Consider the following 17,107-nt stretch of genomic DNA (forward strand, 5'->3'; position numbering starts at 1 on the left):
AGATCAATTTAATCCTACAGGTGCTCTAAAATGAAGAATGCATTTCAGTCATCCTTGCAGAAAATCACACAGCCATCTATTCTAGGCTGCACAGAGTTTTCCGTCCTCTCCACCTGCGAGCTTGTTGTTGCAATATGTTGCAATTCTGGGGAATTGTCTGCTATGCTAGAATGCCCGGTCCAGTTCAATTGTTCATTGTACTTCCTGCAAAAATATCAAAAGAAAAACAAAGATTTGGTTTTGGAAAAATAATTCATTACCATCTTGTAAAAATCAAAACGTTCACATTTGAGTCAAAAAAAGAGAGGCTAGGTCTCACTATTTTGCTCAAGCTGTGTTACACCTACTGCTCTCAGGTGCTGTCCTGCTACCGATGGGCATGGAAGCTTTGGCCTGCTCTGTTTCCAGCCTGGGTCAGTGCACCTCTCATTATACAACCTGAAATTCTAGAGCTCCCTCTAGAACACCATATTGATACCCAACTTAGCATGGACACCTGATCAACACAGCTGAGTGCAGCCCAGAACCCCTGAGCTCAAGCAATCCACAAGCCTCAGCTTCCCAAGTAGCTAGGACAACAGGCACACACCACCATGCCCGGCAATTACTGCACATGTCCTAATGATGAAATGCATTGCTTAAGTAAGGATAATGATAAAGTACGGTGTAATGAATTGATGGTATGCCAACCGTATTTCAAGAAAATCTATTTCACTATCCTTCAAAGAAAGGAAAATAATGTCTTATCAAGAAGCAGTGTGAATATGGGAAGGGCCTTTAAAAAGATGTGGAGTGTCCTAAAGGAAAAGAAGAGGGTTGAACTGATTTAAGGGAGAGAGGAAGTAGGGTCAGAAAGTTTGTGAAGGGGATGTGAATACAATATAGATACTAGTATTTAGTGAGTGAGAGATAGGTAGAGGGAGAGAGGAGAAAGAAAGTGAGGGAGAAGAGCCAACTTAGGGCTGAGTTTCTCATTATCTGCCAGTGACTCCCTGTAGAACCTTACAGGCACAATTCAGGCTCTCCTGTAGCCATCCATCCCTTCTTGTTATGCCGAGCCAGCCAATGTTGAGAAAAGTAGCAAGGGTCACAATGATGGAAGACATCTGCAACATTGGAAGTTATAAAGTGGTATGGAGTGGGAGGGCTAGAAGAGTTATTATAAAGAATGAATATGCGTCATTCTGTTCTCTAGCCTCAACAGCTTCAAGAGAGTAACTCTTGCTGGCCAAGAAGACCAATGTCAGTTCAGCTTGAGCAGGTGAAAGCTTGCCTGATTCTGCAAAAGGATGAGATTAAGCTTTTGGGTTAGAAGTGGTTGCGGGCTACTGCATACTAAGAAACCGTTTATTGAGGTCCGGTTGGATTACTCGATCTTCTCCCACCTCAAAATCAGCTGCTAATTCAGTGTTCTATACCAATGAGCTATTTTTGTCCTCCCTGCCCCTTCCAGCGAATGGATCCCCCTGACTAACAAAAGTGATTCAAACAGATTTGTATACCTTTTCATAGGAGACTTCATGACGTATTTTATACTGTGCCAATGCAAGGTAGATTGAGTAATGATCTGGACAGCCCCATACTGGAGAACTGCAGCGCCTGTCAACCTGATCCCTTCTGCTGGTATTGTTAAACAACCTCAAGATTTAAAAGTATTAAACCGCAACAGTTGGCTGGAGTAAGGCCGAAGGCTCCAATGTTTGGGAGTTGCACAGTTCTCAGTCTTTTCATGTTTCTCTCAAAGAGCGAAGGGCCCTCTTATTTCTCCTTCTCATTCATATATGGAATTGAATGAGGGCTAATCAAAAAATGAATTAGAGCTGGACGTAGGAATGCAGCAGAAGACCCAGCAAACGCATTTCAAAGTTGCTCTTCTAAGGATACCTTTGTACTTGACAGATCAATTTAATCCTACAGGTGCTCTAAAATGAAGAATGCATTTCAGTCATCCTTGCAGAAAATCACACAGCCATCTATTCTAGGCTGCACAGAGTTTTCCGTCCTCTCCACCTGCTAGCTTGTTGTTGCAATATGTCGCAATTCTGGAGAATTGTCTGCTATGCTAGAATGCCCGGCCCAGTTCAAATGTTCATTGTACTTCCTGCAAAAATATCAAAAGAAAAACAAAGATTTGGTTTTGGAAAAATAATTCATTACCATCTTGTAAAAATCAAAACGTTCACATTTGAGTCAAAAAAGAGAGGCTAGGTCTCATTATTTTGCTCGGGCTGTGTTACACCTACTGCTCTCAGGTGATGTCCTGCTACCGATGGTCATGGAAGCTTTGGCCTGCTCTGTTTCCAGCCTGGGTCGGTGCACCTCTCATTACACAACCTGAAATTTCAGAGCTCCCTCTAGAACACCATATTGATACCCAACGTAGCATGGACACCTGATCAACACAGCTGAGTGCAGCCCAGAACCCCTGAGCTCAAGCAATCCACAAGCCTCAGCCTCCCAAGTAGCTAGGACAACAGGCACACGCCACCATGCCCGGCAAACACAGCACATGTCCTAATGATGAAATGCATTGCTTAAGTAAGGATAATGATAAAGTACGGTGTAATGAATTGATGGTATGCCAACCGTATTTCAAGAAAATCTATTTCACTATCCTTCAAAGAAAGGAAAATAATGTCTTATCAAGAAGCAGTGTGAATATGGGAAGGGCCTTTAAAAAAGATGTGGAGTTTCCTAAAGGAAAAGAAGAGGGTTGAACTGATTTAAGGGAGAGAGGAAGTAGGGTCAGAAAGTTTGTGAAGGGGATGTGAATACAATATAGATACTAGTATTTAGTGAGTGAGAGATAGGTAGAGGGAGAGAGGAGAAAGAAAGTGAGGGAGAAGAGCCAACTTAGGGCTGAGTTTCTCGTTATCTGCCAGTGACTCCCTGTAGAACCTTACATGCACAATTCAGGCTCTCCTGTAGCCATCCATCCCTTCTTGTTATGCCGAGCCAGCCAATGTTGAGAAAAGCAGCAAGGGTCACAATGATGGAAGACATCTGCCACATTGGAAGTTATAAAGTGGTATGGAGTGGGAGGGCTAGAAGAGTTATTATAAAGAATGAATATGCGTCATTCTGTTCTCTAGCCTCAACAGCTTCAAGAGAGTAACTCTTGCTGGCCAAGAAGACCAATGTCAGTTCAGCTTGAGCAGGTAAAAGCTTGCCTGATTCTACAAAAGGATGAGATTACGCTTTTGGGTTAGAAGTGGTTGCGGGCTACTGCATACTAAGAAACCGTTTATTGAGGTCCGGTTGGATTACTCGATCTTCTCCCACCTCAAAATCAGCTGCTAATTCAGTGTTCTATACCAATGAGCTATTTTTGTCCTCCCTGCCCCTTCCAGCGAATGGGTCCCCCTGACTAACAAAAGTGATTCAAACAGATTTGTATACCTTTTCATAGGAGACTTCATGACGTATTTTATACTGTGCCAATGCAAGGTAGATTGAGTAATGATCTGGACAGCCCCATACTAGAGAACTGCAGCGCCTGTCAACCTGATCCCTTCTGCTGGTATTGTTAAACAACATCACGATTTAAAAGTATTAAACCGCAAGAGTTGGCTGGATTAAGGCCGAAGGCTCCAATGTTTGGGAGTTGCACAGTTCTCAGTCTTTTCATGTTTCTCTCAAAGAGCGAAGGGCCCTCTTATTTCTCCTTCTCATTCATATATGGAATTGAATGAGGGCTAATCAAAACATGAATTAGAGCTGGACGTAGGAATGCAGCAGAAGACCCAGCAAATGCATTTCAAAGTTGCTCTTCTAAGGATACTTTTGTACTTGACAGATCAATTTAATCCTACAGGTGCTCTAAAATGAAGAATGCATTTCAGTCATTCTTGCAGAAAATCACACAGCCATCTATTCTAGGCTGCACAGAGTTTTCCGTCCTCTCCACCTGCTAGCTTGTTGTTGCAATATGTTGCAATTCTGGAGAATTGTCTGCTATGCTAGAATGCCCGGCCCAGTTCAAATGTTCATTGTACTTCCTGCAAAAATATCAAAAGAAAAACAAAGATTTGGTTTTGGAAAAATAATTCATTACCATCTTGTAAAAATCAAAACGTTCACATTTGAGTCAAAAAAAGAGAGGCTAGGTCTCACTATTTTGCTCAAGCTGTGTTACACCTACTGCTCTCAGGTGCTGTCCTGCTACCGATGGGCATGGAAGCTTTGGCCTGCTCTGTTTCCAGCCTGGGTCGGTGCACCTCTCATTACACAACCTGAAATTCTAGAGCTCCCTCTAGAACACCATATTGATACCCAGCGTAGCATGGACACCTGATCAACACAGCTGAGTGCAGCCCAGAACCCCTGAGCTCAAGCAATCCACAAGCCTCAGCCTCCCAAGTAGCTAGGACAACAGGCACACGCCACCATGCCCGGCAAACACAGCACATGTCCTAATGATGAAATGCATTGCTTAAGTAAGGATAATGATAAAGTACGGTGTAATGAATTGATGGTATGCCAACCGTATTTCAAGAAAATCTATTTCACTATCCTTCAAAGAAAGGAAAATAATGTCTTATCAAGAAGCAGTGTGAATATGGGAAGGGCCTTTAAAAAAGATGTGGAGTTTCCTAAAGGAAAAGAAGAGGGTTGAACTGATTTAAGGGAGAGAGGAAGTAGGGTCAGAAAGTTTGTGAAGGGGATGTGAATACAATATAGATACTAGTATTTAGAGAGTGAGAGATAGGTAGAGGGAGAGAGGAGAAAGAAAGTGAGTGAGAAGAGCCAACTTAGGGCTGAGTTTCTCATTATCTGCCAGTGACTCCCTGTAGAACCTTACAGGCACAATTCAGGCTCTCCTGTAGCCATCCATCCCTTCTTGTTATGCCGAGCCAGCCAATGTTGAGAAAAGCAGCAAGGGTCACAATGATGGAAGACATCTGCCACATTGGAAGTTATAAAGTGGTATGGAGTGGGAGGGCTAGAAGAGTTATTATAAAGAATGAATATGCGTCATTCTGTTCTCTAGCCTCATCAGCTTCAAGAGAGGAACTCTTGCTGGCCGAGAAGACCAATGTCAGTTCAGCTTGAGCAGGTGAAAGCTTGCCTGATTCTGCAAAAGGATGAGATTACGCTTTTGGGTTAGAAGTGGTTGCGGGCTACTGCATACTAAGAAACCGTTTATTGAGGTCCGGTTGGATTACTCGATCTTCTCCCACCTCAAAATCAGCGGCTAATTCAGAGTTCTATACCAATGAGCTATTTTTGTCCTCCCTGCCCCTTCCAGCGAATGGGTCCCCCTGACTAACAAAAGTGATTCAAACAGATTTGTATACCTTTTCATAGGAGACTTCATGACGTATTTTATACTGTGCCAATGCAAGGTAGATTGAGTAATGATCTGGACAGCCCCATACTGGAGAACTGCAGCGCCTGTCAACCTGATCCCTTCTGCTGGGATTGTTAAACAACATCAAGATTTAAAAGTATTAAACCGCAAGAGTTGGCTGGAGTAAGGCCGAAGGCTCCAATGTTTGGGAGTTACACAGTTCTCAGTCTTTTCATGTTTCTCTCAAAGAGCGAAGGGCCCTCTTATTTCTCCTTCTCATTCATATAGGGAATTGAATGAGAGCTAATCAAAACATGAATTAGAGCTGGAAGTAGGAATGCAGCAGAAGACCCAGCAAACGCATTTCAAAGTTGCTCTTCTAAGGATACTTTAGTACTTGACAGATCAATTTAATCCTACAGGTGCTCTAAAATGAAGAATGCATTTCAGTCATCCATGCAGAAAATCACACAGCCATCTATTCTAGGCTGCACAGAGTTTTCAGTCCCCTCCACCTGCTAGATTGTTGTTGCAATATGTCGCAATTCTGGAGAATTGTCTGCTATGCTAGAATGCCCGGCCCAGTTCAAATGTTCATTGTACTTCCTGCAAAAATATCAAAAGAAAAACAAAGATTTGGTTTGGAAAATAATTCATTACCATCTTGTAAAAATCAAAACGTTCACATTTGAGTCAAAAAAAGAGAGGCTAGGTCTCACTATTTTGCTCAGGCTGTGTTACACCTACTGCTCTGAGGTGCTGTCCTGCTACCAATGGGCATGGAAGCTTTGGCCTGCTCTGTTTTCAGCCTGGGTCGGTGCACCTCTCATTACACAACCTGAAATTCTAGAGCTCCCTCTAGAACACCATATTGATACCCAACGTAGCATGGACACCTGATCAACATAGCTGAGTGCAGCCCAGAACCCCTGAGCTAAAGCAATCCACAAGCCTCAGCCTCCCAAGTAGCTAGGACAACAGGCACAAGCCACCATGCCCGGCAAACACAGCACATGTCCTAATGATGAAATGCATTGCTTAAGTAAGGATAATGATAAAGTACGGTGTAATGAATTGATGGTATGCCAACCGTATTTCAAGAAAATCTATTTCACTATCCTTCAAAGAAAGGAAAATAATGTCTGATCAAGAAGCAGTGTGAATATGGGAAGGGCCTTTAAAAAAGATGTGGAGTTTCCTAAAGGAAAAGAAGAGGGTTAAACTGATTTAAGGGAGAGAGGAAGTAGAGTCAGAAAGTTTGTGAAGGGGATGTGAATACAATATAGATACTAGTATTTAGTGAGTGAGAGATAGGTAGAGGGAGAGAGGAGAAAGAAAGTGAGGGAGAAGAGCCAACTTAGGGCTGAGTTTCTCATTATCTGCCAGTGACTCCCTGTAGAACCTTACAGGCACAATTCAGGCTCTCCTGTAGCCATCCATCCCTTCTTGTTATGCCGAGTCAGCCAATGTTGAGAAAAGCAGCAAGGGTCACAATGATGGAAGACATCTGCCACATTGGAAGTTATAAAGTGGTATGGAGTGGGAGGGCTGGAAGAGTTATTATAAAGAATGAATATGCGTCATTCTGTTCTCTAGCCTCAACAGCTTCAAGAGAGTAACTCTTGCTGGCCAAGAAGACCAATGTCAGTTCAGCTTGAGCAGGTGAAAGCTTGCCTGATTCTGCAAAAGGATGAGATTACGCTTTTGGGTTAGAAGTGGTTGCGGGCTACTGCATACTAAGAAACCGTTTATTGAGGTCCGGTTGGATTACTCGATCTTCTCCCACCTCAAAATCAGCTGTTAATTCAGTGTTCTATACCAATGAGCTATTTTTGTCCTCCCTGCCCCTTCCAGCGAATGGGTCCCCCTGACTAACAAAAGTGATTCAAACAGATTTGTATACCTTTTCATAGGAGACTTCATGACGTATTTTATACTGTGCCAATGCAAGGTAGATTGAGTAATGATCTGGACAGCCCCATACTGGAGAACTGCAGCGCCTGTCAACCTGATCCCTTCTGCTGGTATTGTTAAACAACATCAAGATTTAAAAGTATTAAACCGCAAGAGTTGGCTGGAGTAAGGCCGAAGGCTCCAATGTTTGGGAGTTGCACAGTTCTCAGTCTTTTCATGTTTCTCTCAAAGAGTGAAGGGCCCTCTTATTTCTCCTTCTCATTCATATATGGAATTGAATGAGGGCTAATCAAAAAATGAATTAGAGCTGGACGTAGGAATGCAGCAGAAGACCCAGCAAACGCATTTCAAAGTTGCTCTTCTAAGGATACTTTTGTACTTGACAGATCAATTTAATCCTACAGGTGCTCTAAAATGAAGAATGCATTTCAGTCATTCTTGCAGAAAATCACACAGCCATCTATTCTAGGCTGCACAGAGTTTTCCGTCCTCTCCACCTGCTAGATTGTTGTTGCAATATGTTGCAATTCTGGAGAATTGTCTGCTATGCTAGAATGACCGGCCCAGTTCAAATGTTCATTGTACTTCCTGCAAAAATATCAAAAGAAAAACAAAGATTTGGTTTTGGAAAAATAATTCATTACCATCTTGTAAAAATCAAAACGTTCACATTTGAGTCAAAAAAAGAGAGGCTAGGTCTCACTATTTTGCTCAGGCTGTGTTACACCTACTGCTCTCAGGTGCTGTCCTGCTACCGATGGGCATGGAAGCTTTGGCCTGCTCTGTTTTCAGCCTGGGTTGGTGCACCTCTCATTACACAACCTGAAATTCTAGAGCTCCCTCTAGAACACCATATTGATACCCAGCGTAGCATGGACACCTGATCAACACAGCTGAGTGCAGCCCAGAACCCCTGAGCTCAAGCAATCCACAAGCCTCAGCCTCCCAAGTAGCTAGGACAACAGGCACACGCCACCATGCCCGGCAAACACAGCACATGTCCTAATGATGAAATGCATTGCTTAAGTAAGGATAATGATAAAGTACGGTGTAATGAATTGATGGTATGCCAACCGTATTTCAAGAAAATCTATTTCACTATCCTTCAAAGAAAGGAAAATAATGTCTTATCAAGAAGCAGTGTGAATATGGGAAGGGCCTTTAAAAAGATGTGGAGTTTCCTAAAGGAAAAGAAGAGGGTTGAACTGATTTAAGGGAGAGAGGAAGTAGGGTCAGAAAGTTTGTGAAGGGGATGTGAAAACAATATAGATACTAGTATTTAGTGAGTGAGAGATAGGTAGAGGGAGAGAGGAGAAAGAAAGTGAGAGAGAAGAGCCAACTTAGGGCTGAGTTTCTCATTATCTGCCAGTGACTCCCTGTAGAACCTTACAGGCACAATTCAGGCTCTCCTGTAGCCATCCATCCCTTCTTGTTATGCCGAGCCAGCCAATGTTGAGAAAAGCAGCAAGGGTCACAATGATGGAAGACATCTGCCACATTGGAAGTTATAAAGTGGTATGGAGTGGGAGGGCTAGAAGAGTTATTATAAAGAATGAATATGCGTCATTCTGTTCTCTAGCCTCATCAGCTTCAAGAGAGGAACTCTTGCTGGCCGAGAAGACCAATGTCAGTTCAGCTTGAGCAGGTGAAAGCTTGCCTGATTCTGCAAAAGGATGAGATTACGCTTTTGGGTTAAAAGTGGTTGCGGGCTACTGCATACTAAGAAACCGTTTATTGAGGTCCGGTTGGATTACTCGATCTTCTCCCACCTCAAAATCAGCGGCTAATTCAGAGTTCTATACCAATGAGCTATTTTTGTCCTCCCTGCCCCTTCCAGCGAATGGGTCCCCCTGACTAACAAAAGTGATTCAAACAGATTTGTATACCTTTTCATAGGAGACTTCATGACGTATTTTATACTGTGCCAATGCAAGGTAGATTGAGTAATGATCTGGACAGCCCCATACTGGAGAACTGCAGCGCCTGTCAACCTGATCCCTTCTGCTGGGATTGTTAAACAACATCAAGATTTAAAAGTATTTAACCGCAAGAGTTGGCTGGAGTAAGGCCGAAGGCTCCAATGTTTGGGAGTTACACAGTTATCAGTCTTTTCATGTTTCTCTCAAAGAGCGAAGGGCCCTCTCATTTCTCCTTCTCATTTATATATGGAATTGAATGAGGGCTAATCAAAAAATGAATTCGAGCTGGACGTAGGAATGCAGCAGAAGACCCAGCAAACGCATTTCAAAGTTGCTCTTCTAAGGATACTTTTGTACTTGACAGATCAATTTAATCCTACAGGTGCTCTAAAATGAAGAATGCATTTCAGTAATCCTTGCAGAAAATCACACAGCCATCTATTCTAGGCTGCACAGATTTTTCAGTCCTCTCCACCTGCTAGCTTGTTGTTGCAATATGTTGCAATTCTGGAGAATTGTCTGCTATGCTAGAATGCCCGGCCCAGTTCAAATGTTCATTGTACTTCCTGCAAAAATATCCAAAGAAAAACAAAGATTTGGTTTTGGAAAAATAATTCATTACCATCTTGTAAAAATCAAAACATTCACATTTGAGTCAAAAAAAGAGAGGCTAGGTCTCACTATTTTGCTCAAGCTGTGTTACACCTACTGCTCTCAGGTGCTGTCCTGCTACCGATGGGCATGGAAGCTTTGGCCTGCTCTGTTTCCAACCTGGGTCGGTGCACCTCTCATTACACAACCTGAAATTCTAGAGCTCCCTCTAGAACACCATATTGATACCCAACGTAGCATGGACACCTGATCAACACAGCTGAGTGCAGCCCAGAACCTCTGAGCTCAAGCAATCCACAAGCCTCAGCCTCCCAAGTAACTAGGACAACAGGCATACGCCACCATGCCCGGCAAACACAGCACATGTCCTAATGATGAAATGCATTGCTTAAGTAAGGATAATGATAAAGTACGGTGTAATGAATTGATGGTATGCCAACCGTATTTCAAGAAAATCTATTTCACTATCCTTCAAAGAAAGGAAAATAATGTCTTATCAAGAAGCAGTGTGAATATGGGAAGGGCCTTTAAAAAAGATGTGGAGTTTCCTAAAGGAAAAGAAGAGGGTTGAACTGATTTAAGGGAGAGTGGAAGTAGGGTCAGAAAGTTAGTGAAGGGGATGTGAATACAATATAGATACTAGTATTTAGAGAGTGAGAGATAGGTAGAGGGAGAGAGGAGAAAGAAAGTGAGAGAGAAGAGCCAACTTAGGGCTGAGTTTCTCATTATCTGCCAGTGACTCCCTGTAGAACCCTACAGGCACAATTCAGGCTCTCCTGTAGCCATCCATCCCTTCTTGTTATGCCGAGCCAGCCAATGTTGAGAAAAGCAGCAAGGGTCACAATGATGGAAGACATCTGCAACATTGGAAGTTATAAAGTGGTATGGAGTGGGAGGGCTAGAAGAGTTATTATAAAGAATGAATACGCGTCATTCTGTTCTCTAGCCTCAACAGCTTCAAGAGAGGAACTCTTGCTGGCCAAGAAGACCAATGTCAGTTCAGCTTGAGCAGGTGAAAGCTTGCCTGATTCTGCAAAAGGATGAGATTACGCTTTTGGGTTAGAAGTGGTTGTGGGCTACTGCATACTAAGAAACCGTTTATTGAGGTTTGGTTGGATTACTCGATCTTCTCCCACCTCAAAATCAGCTGCTAATTCAGTGTTCTATACCAATGAGCTATTTTTGTCCTCCCTGCCCCTTCCAGCGAATGGGTCCCCCTGACTAACAAAAGTGATTCAAACAGATTTGTATACCTTTTCATAGGAGACTTCATGACGTATTTTATACTGTGCCAATGCAAGGTAGATTGAGTAATGATCTGGACAGCCCCATACTGGAGAACTGCAGTGCCTGTCAACCTGATCCCTTCTGCTGGGATTGTTAAACAACATCAAGATTTAAAAGTATTAAACCGCAAGAGTTGGCTGGAGGAAGGCCGAAGGCTCCAATGTTTGGGGGTTGCACAGTTTTCAGTCTTTTCATGTTTCTCTCAAAGAGCGAAGGGCCCTCTTATTTCTCCTTCTCATTCATATATGGAATTGAATGAGGGCTAATCAAAAAATGAATTAGAGCTGGACGTAGGAATGCAGCAGAAGACCCAGCGAACGCATTTCAAAGTTGCTCTTCTAAGGATACTTTAGTACTTGACAGATCAATTTAATCCTACAGGTGCTCTAAAATGAAGAATGCATTTCAGTCATCCTTGCAGAAAATCACACAGCCATCTATTCTAGGCTGCACAGAGTTTTCAGTCCTCTCCACCTGCTAGATTGTTGTTGCAATATGTCGCAATTCTGGAGAATTGTCTGCTATGCTAGAATGCCCGGCCCAGTTCAAATGTTCATTGTACTTCCTGCAAAAATATCAAAAGAAAAACAAAGATTTGGTTTGGAAAAATAATTCATTACCATCTTGTAAAAATCAAAACGTTCACATTTGAGTCAAAAAAAGAGAGGCTAGGTCTCACTATTTTGCTCAGGCTGTGTTACACCTACTGCTCTGAGGTGCTGTCCTGCTACCGATGGGCATGGAAGCTTTGGCATGCTCTGTTTCCAGCCTGGGTCGGTGCACCTCTCATTACACAACCTGAAATTCTAGAGCTCCCTCTAGAACACCATATTGATACCCAACGTAGCATGGACACCTGATCAACACAGCTGAGTGCAGCCCAGAACCCCTGAGCTCAAGCAATCCACAAGCCTCAGCCTCACAAGTAGCTAGGACAACAGGCACACGCCACCATGCCCGGCAAACACAGCACATGTCCTAATGATGAAATGCATTGCTTAAGTAAGGATAATGATAAAGTACGGTGTAATGAATTGATGGTATGCCAACCGTATTTCAAGAAAATCTATTTCACTATCCTTCAAAGAAAGGAAAATAATGTCTTATCAAGAAGCAGTGTGAATATGGGAAGGGCCTTTAAAAAGATGTGGAGTTTCCTAAAGGAAAAGAAGAGGGTTGAACTGATTTAAGGGAGAGAGGAAGTAGGGTCAGAAAGTTTGTGAAGGGGATGTGAATACAATATAGATACTAGTATTTAGTGAGTGAGAGATAGGTAGAGGGAGAGAGGAGATAGAAAGTGAGGGAGAAGAGCCAACTTAGGGCTGAGTTTCTCATTATCTGCCAGTGACTCCCTGTAGAACCTTACAGGCACAATTCAGGCTCTCCTGTAGCCATCCATCCCTTCTTGTTATGCCGAGCCAGCCAATGTTGAGAAAAGCAGCAAGGGTCACAATGATGGAAGACATCTGCCACATTGGAAGTTATAAAGTGGTATGGAGTGGGAGGGCTAGAAGAGTTATTATAAAGAATGAATATGCGTCATTCTGTTCTCTAGCCTCATCAGCTTCAAGAGAGGAACTCTTGCTGGCCGAGAAGACCAATGTCAGTTCAGCTTGAGCAGGTGAAAGCTTGCCTGATTCTGCAAAAGGATGAGATTACGCTTTTGGGTTAGAAGTGGTTGCGGGCTACTGCATACTAAGAAACCGTTTATTGAGGTCCGGTTGGATTACTCGATCTTCTCCCACCTCAAAATCAGCGGCTAATTCAGAGTTCTATACCAATGAGCTATTTTTGTCCTCCCTGCCCCTTCCAGCGAATGGGTCCCCCTGACTAACAAAAGTGATTCAAACAGATTTGTATACCTTTTCATAGGAGACTTCATGACGTATTTTATACTGTGCCAATGCAAGGTAGATTGAGTAATGATCTGGACAGCCCCATACTGGAGAACTGCAGCGCCTGTCAACCTGATCCCTTCTGCTGGGATTGTTAAACAACATCAAGATTTAAAAGTATTTAACCGCAAGAGTTGGCTGGAGTAAGGCCGAAGGCTCCAATGTTTGGGAGTTACACAGTTATCAGTCTTTTCATGTTTCTCTCAAAGAGCGAAGGGCCCTCTCATTTCTCCTTCTCATTTATATATGGAATTGAATGAGGGCTAATCAAAAAATGAATTCGAGCTGGACGTAGGAATGCAGCAGAAGACCCAGCAAACGCATTTCAAAGTTGCTCTTCTAAGGATACTTTTGTACTTGACAGATCAATTTAATCCTACAGGTGCTCTAAAATGAAGAATGCATTTCAGTAATCCTTGCAGAAAATCACACAGCCATCTATTCTAGGCTGCACAGATTTTTCAGTCCTCTCCACCTGCTAGCTTGTTGTTGCAATATGTTGCAATTCTGGAGAATTGTCTGCTATGCTAGAATGCCCGGCCCAGTTCAAATGTTCATTGTACTTCCTGCAAAAATATCCAAAGAAAAACAAAGATTTGGTTTTGGAAAAATAATTCATTACCATCTTGTAAAAATCAAAACATTCACATTTGAGTCAAAAAAAGAGAGGCTAGGTCTCACTATTTTGCTCAAGCTGTGTTACACCTACTGCTCTCAGGTGCTGTCCTGCTACCGATGGGCATGGAAGCTTTGGCCTGCTCTGTTTCCAACCTGGGTCGGTGCACCTCTCATTACACAACCTGAAATTCTAGAGCTCCCTCTATAACACCATATTGATACCCAACGTAGCATGGACACCTGATCAACACAGCTGAGTGCAGCCCAGAACCTCTGAGCTCAAGCAATCCACAAGCCTCAGCCTCCCAAGTAACTAGGACAACAGGCATACGCCACCATGCCCGGCAAACACAGCACATGTCCTAATGATGAAATGCATTGCTTAAGTAAGGATAATGATAAAGTACGGTGTAATGAATTGATGGTATGCCAACCGTATTTCAAGAAAATCTATTTCACTATCCTTCAAAGAAAGGAAAATAATGTCTTATCAAGAAGCAGTGTGAATATGGGAAGGGCCTTTAAAAAAGATGTGGAGTTTCCTAAAGGAAAAGAAGAGGGTTGAACTGATTTAAGGGAGAGTGGAAGTAGGGTCAGAAAGTTAGTGAAGGGGATGTGAATACAATATAGATACTAGTATTTAGAGAGTGAGAGATAGGTAGAGGGAGAGAGGAGAAAGAAAGTGAGAGAGAAGAGCCAACTTAGGGCTGAGTTTCTCATTATCTGCCAGTGACTCCCTGTAGAACCCTACAGGCACAATTCAGGCTCTCCTGTAGCCATCCATCCCTTCTTGTTATGCCGAGCCAGCCAATGTTGAGAAAAGCAGCAAGGGTCACAATGATGGAAGACATCTGCAACATTGGAAGTTATAAAGTGGTATTGAGTGGGAGGGCTAGAAGAGTTATTATAAAGAATGAATACGCGTCATTCTGTTCTCTAGCCTCAACAGCTTCAAGAGAGGAACTCTTGCTGGCCAAGAAGACCAATGTCAGTTCAGCTTGAGCAGGTGAAAGCTTGCCTGATTCTGCAAAAGGATGAGATTACGCTTTTGGGTTAGAAGTGGTTGCGGGCTACTGCATACTAAGAAACCGTTTATTGAGGTTTGGTTGGATTACTCGATCTTCTCCCACCTCAAAATCAGCTGCTAATTCAGTGTTCTATACCAATGAGCTATTTTTGTCCTCCCTGCCCCTTCCAGCGAATGGGTCCCCCTGACTAACAAAAGTGATTCAAACAGATTTGTATACCTTTTCATAGGAGACTTCATGACGTATTTTATACTGTGCCAATGCAAGGTAGATTGAGTAATGATCTGGACAGCCCCATACTGGAGAACTGCAGTGCCTGTCAACCTGATCCCTTCTGCTGGGATTGTTAAACAACATCAAGATTTAAAAGTATTAAACCGCAAGAGTTGGCTGGAGTAAGGCCGAAGGCTCCAATGTTTGGGGGTTGCACAGTTTTCAGTCTTTTCATGTTTCTCTCAAAGAGCGAAGGGCCCTCTTATTTCTCCTTCTCATTCATATATGGAATTGAATGAGGGCTAATCAAAAAATGAATTAGAGCTGGACGTAGGAATGCAGCAGAAGACCCAGCGAACGCATTTCAAAGTTGCTCTTCTAAGGATACTTTAGTACTTGACAGATCAATTTAATCCTACAGGTGCTCTAAAATGAAGAATGCATTTCAGTCATCCTTGCAGAAAATCACACAGCCATCTATTCTAGGCTGCACAGAGTTTTCAGTCCTCTCCACCTGCTAGATTGTTGTTGCAATATGTCGCAATTCTGGAGAATTGTCTGCTATGCTAGAATGCCCGGCCCAGTTCAAATGTTCATTGTACTTCCTGCAAAAATATCAAAAGAAAAACAAAGATTTGGTTTGGAAAAATAATTCATTACCATCTTGTAAAAATCAAAACGTTCACATTTGAGTCAAAAAAAGAGAGGCTAGGTCTCACTATTTTGCTCAGGCTGTATTACACCTACTGCTCTGAGGTGCTGTCCTGCTACCGATGGGCATGGAAGCTTTGGCATGCTCTGTTTCCAGCCTGGGTCAGTGCACCTCTCATTACACAACCTGAAATTCTAGAGCTCCCTCTAGAACACCATATTGATACCCAACGTAGCATGGACACCTGATCAACACAGCTGAGTGCAGCCCAGAACCCCTGAGCTCAAGCAATCCACAAGCCTCAGCCTCCCAAGAAGCTAGGACAACAGGCACACACCACCATGCCCGGCAAACACAGCACATGTCCTAATGATGAAATGCATTGCTTAAGTAAGGATAATGATAAAGTACGGTGTAATGAATTGATGGTATGCCAACCGTATTTCAAGAAAATCTATTTCACTATCCTTCAAAGAAAGGAAAATAATGTCTTATCAAGAAGCAGTGTGAATATGGGAAGGGCCTTTAAAAAGATGTGGAGTTTCCTAAAGGAAAAGAAGAGGGTTGAACTGATTTAAGGGAGAGAGGAAGTAGGGTCAGAAAGTTTGTGAAGGGGATGTGAATACAATATAGATACTAGTATTTAGTGAGTGAGAGATAGGTAGAGGGAGAGAGGAGATAGAAAGTGAGGGAGAAGAGCCAACTTAGGGCTGAGTTTCTCATTATTTGCCAGTGACTCCCTGTAGAACCTTACAGGCACAATTCAGGCTCTCCTGTAGCCATCCATCCCTTCTTGTTATGCCGAGCCAGCCAATGTTGAGAAAAGCAGCAAGGGTCACAATGATGGAAGACATCTGCCACATTGGAAGTTATAAAGTGGTATGGAGTGGGAGGGCTAGAAGAGTTATTATAAAGAATGAATACGCGTCATTCTGTTCTCTAGCCTCAACAGCTTCAAGAGAGGAACTCTTGCTGGCCGAGAAGACCAATGTCAGTTCAGCTTGAGCAGGTGAAAGCTTGCCTGATTCTGCAAAAGGATGAGATTACGCTTTTGGGTTAGAAGTGGTTGCGGGCTACTGCATACTAAGAAACCGTTTATTGAGGTCCGGTTGGATTACTCGATCTTCTCCCACCTCAAAATCAGCTGCTAATTCAGTCTTCTATACCAATGAGCTATTTTTGTCCTCCCTGCCCCTTCCAGCGAATGGGTCCCCCTGACTAACAAAAGTGATTCAAACAGATTTGTATACCTTTTCATAGGAGACTTCATGACGTATTTTATACTGTGCCAATGCAAGGTAGATTGAGTAATGATCTGGACAGCCCCATACTGGAGAACTGCAGCGCCTGTCAACCTGATCCCTTCTGCTGGGATTGTTAAACAACATCAAGGTTTAAAAGTATTAAACCGCAAGAGTTGGCTGGAGTAAGGCCGAAGGCTCCAATGTTTGGGAGTTGCACAGTTCTCAGTCTTTTCATGTTTCTCTCAAAGAGCGAAGGGCCCTCTTATTTCTCCTTCTCATTCATATATGGAATTGAATGAGGGCTAATCAAAAAATGAATTAGAGCTCGACGTAGGAATGCAGCAGAAGACCCAGCAAACGCATTTCAAAGTTGCTCTTCTAAGGATACTTTTGTACTTGACAGATCAATTTAATCCTACAGGTGCTCTAAAATGA

The 17,107-nt window shown here is 42.9% G+C and overlaps 9 non-coding genes across 9 annotated transcripts; all 9 read right to left on the bottom strand.

The window, feature by feature from the left end:
• Window positions 1-302: 302 nt before the first annotated feature.
• On the bottom strand, window positions 303-602 carry LOC147734021 (signal recognition particle RNA). Its single transcript, XR_015308143.1, has one exon.
• Window positions 603-2,198: 1,596 nt separating this feature from the next.
• Window positions 2,199-2,498, bottom strand: LOC147734022 (signal recognition particle RNA). Its single transcript, XR_015307726.1, has one exon.
• Window positions 2,499-4,096: 1,598 nt separating this feature from the next.
• On the bottom strand, window positions 4,097-4,396 carry LOC147734023 (signal recognition particle RNA). Its single transcript, XR_015307866.1, has one exon.
• A 1,596-nt stretch (window positions 4,397-5,992) lies between these two features.
• Window positions 5,993-6,292, bottom strand: LOC147734024 (signal recognition particle RNA). The gene has a single exon (XR_015307723.1).
• Window positions 6,293-7,890: 1,598 nt separating this feature from the next.
• Window positions 7,891-8,190, bottom strand: LOC147734025 (signal recognition particle RNA). The gene has a single exon (XR_015308064.1).
• A 1,597-nt stretch (window positions 8,191-9,787) lies between these two features.
• LOC147734026 (signal recognition particle RNA) lies at window positions 9,788-10,087 on the bottom strand. The gene has a single exon (XR_015308080.1).
• A 1,597-nt stretch (window positions 10,088-11,684) lies between these two features.
• On the bottom strand, window positions 11,685-11,984 carry LOC147734027 (signal recognition particle RNA). Its single transcript, XR_015308288.1, has one exon.
• Window positions 11,985-13,581: 1,597 nt separating this feature from the next.
• On the bottom strand, window positions 13,582-13,881 carry LOC147734028 (signal recognition particle RNA). The gene has a single exon (XR_015308245.1).
• A 1,597-nt stretch (window positions 13,882-15,478) lies between these two features.
• Window positions 15,479-15,778, bottom strand: LOC147734029 (signal recognition particle RNA). The gene has a single exon (XR_015308252.1).
• Between the last annotated feature and the right edge of the window lie 1,329 nt (window positions 15,779-17,107).

This window comes from Lissotriton vulgaris, chromosome 1_2 (assembly GCF_964263255.1).
Source record: "Lissotriton vulgaris chromosome 1_2, aLisVul1.2, whole genome shotgun sequence".
NCBI classification, from domain to species: Eukaryota; Metazoa; Chordata; class Amphibia; order Caudata; family Salamandridae; genus Lissotriton; species Lissotriton vulgaris.